Below are 2,368 nucleotides of genomic sequence, written 5' to 3' on the forward strand. Positions count from 1 at the left end.
TATTTATGTTTGTGGTTGTAATGTGACAAAATATGGAAAAGTTCAAGGGGTATGAATACTTTTGCAAACCACTGTAAATAATAATAATAATAAAAATAATAAAAATAACAATAATGATAATAATAAATCCATCTTTCTGACTCCAGTTGAATTCATTAACTCAGTTATTTTTAGCCTGATGGATCCAGGAGGAGCAGAAAGAGGAAAAGTCTCCATGTGGACCAGCAGTGAGCTGTGTGTGGAGCTGCAGCAGGAAGAATTTAATATCTGCTCACGTGCCGAGCATAAATCAGCTGAAATAATGAGTTTGTGTTGGAGCTACAGGCCAGGCTCAGATGGAGGTCAGCTGTGGGCGGAGGGGCTGCGGATCTAATCTCACTCTTTTTCTAAATATTTATGTGGGTGGAGGGAGGGGGTGGGCTGCTAATGAACAAACAGGAAGCAGGAGAGGCGACAGGAAGAATCACCTGCGTTTGAAGCTGCTTCTGATGGCGGGTCACCCCCCCACCCCGCTCCCGTCCAATCAGCAGCCGGGGAAAGTGGTTTCTATGCTAATGAGTAGCGAGGGTCGACGGGTCGCAGGAATAAATCTTCAGCTCAGAAACATCTGAGAGACCTCTCCTCTTCCTCTTCATATTTTTAGTTTTATTCTAACTGTTTCCTCCCTGCTCAGATAAAACTCTTCTTCTATGGTTTTATTTGTGTAGATTTATGTGTGTGCTAGCAACATATCAACAGGTCAGCTGTCAGATTTTAACCACAGATAATAAATAACACAACAAAAATACAGCTTAAATTCTACATACTGCAGGAAGTTACTGAAAAACACTGAAACTGAGTTGAACGCTAGCAGAACACAAGCTAAATGCTAAAAGAAGCAACATACTAGATAAATGCTAACAGAAGCAAAACATCAATTAAATGCTAAAAGAAGGAGACACTTACTAAATGTCAAAAGGAGACCAATTGTTAAATGCTAAATGAAGCAAAACACTAGCTAAATGCAAAAGGAAGCTAAATATTAGCTAAATGCTAAAAGAAGCAGAGCACAAACTAAAGGCTAAAAGAAGCATATTTCTATGGTCTTATACTTGTAAATAAAGTTAAATCTTTTGAAAATTACAGAAATTAAACATCACAGCAGCTGTGAGCTGAAAGAGCCGAACGTTACGACTTACGAACAGCTAAAATAGCAGAAAGTTTGCAGCAGTAGTTAAAAACTGAAGGTAAAAATATCTGATTTGTTTCCTGTTGTTCTGTTTTGTTTTGGAGCCTCTTCGTCTTCGTCCTCCGGTCCTGCTCCTCCTCCTCCATCAGGGTTTCTTCTTCTTCCCTTCCTAATTATATTTGTCATGAATAAATCTGTGGCAGCGTTATTAGAGCGTGGTGTTGGTCGTTGTGGTTTTAAACTGCCGGATGATGATTAGGCGCCATGATTACACGAGCCGAAGTCGTGACAGAAAACTCCTGGTAATGAGACGGACCGGCTAGAAATCAGCCGAAAACTATTTCAGACCAGATTCACTGAATTAATGAGAAACAAAATGTAACTAATAATAACAAGAGTCACTGAGAGCAGGAAAAACTAACATGAAATWTCTGAAAAATTGAATAAAAGTTTGAGTTTTTTCTACAAAACTAACTGAAAGATCTCAGAAAACTTTTCTGGTTCTAAAAACAGGAAGTAAAACTGATAAAAGTTGACTCTGAGCTAAAAACCTGATCTGTAAGCAAACCTTCATCAGCTGCAGAAACGTCTCACTCATTTCACTTTGTACAAGTTGTTGCCTTCTAAAAACCCACAGTGTGATTTTACAGGAAACTGAGCTGAACATAAAACCATCAGAGTTTAAAGCAGTAACCAGCGAGCCGTGGAGCGATGAGCCGATAAAGACCTGTAGAGCTGTCAGGTCCCTCCTTCAGTCTGAGTTAAAGGTTCAAACTGCAGCTTTAACTGCTTCACATGAACTTTTATTGTGAAGGCTCAGAGGACAGATGCATCTGTCTGTGCTCCATGAAACAGACCTGCAGGACGTTATGTTTGTTCTGTAAAGGTCCGGATTTATGGGCCAACAGCTGGGTTTTATGCTGCGCATGTTTAAAGAGCCGCCGTTTAATCAGACATAAACCCAGGTTTGGATTTTAATAAACTTTAAAGGCTGCTTTCAGGATCTGAGAGTCCTGAGGAGGAGGCTCCCAGGACAGAAACCTGCTCCATAAAGCAGAGTTTCACAGACTGAGACTCTGAGAGCATTCACCAGGTTTATTCTCCTAATGCTGAGTCAGCGTTCACCAGGTTCGTTCTCCTAATCCTGAGTCAGCATTAACCAGGTTATTCTTCTAATGCTGAGTCAGCGTTAACCAGGTT

Source organism: Austrofundulus limnaeus, unplaced genomic scaffold (genome assembly GCF_001266775.1).
Source record: "Austrofundulus limnaeus strain Quisiro unplaced genomic scaffold, Austrofundulus_limnaeus-1.0 Scaffold1227, whole genome shotgun sequence".
In the NCBI taxonomy this organism is placed as follows: domain Eukaryota; kingdom Metazoa; phylum Chordata; class Actinopteri; order Cyprinodontiformes; family Rivulidae; genus Austrofundulus; species Austrofundulus limnaeus.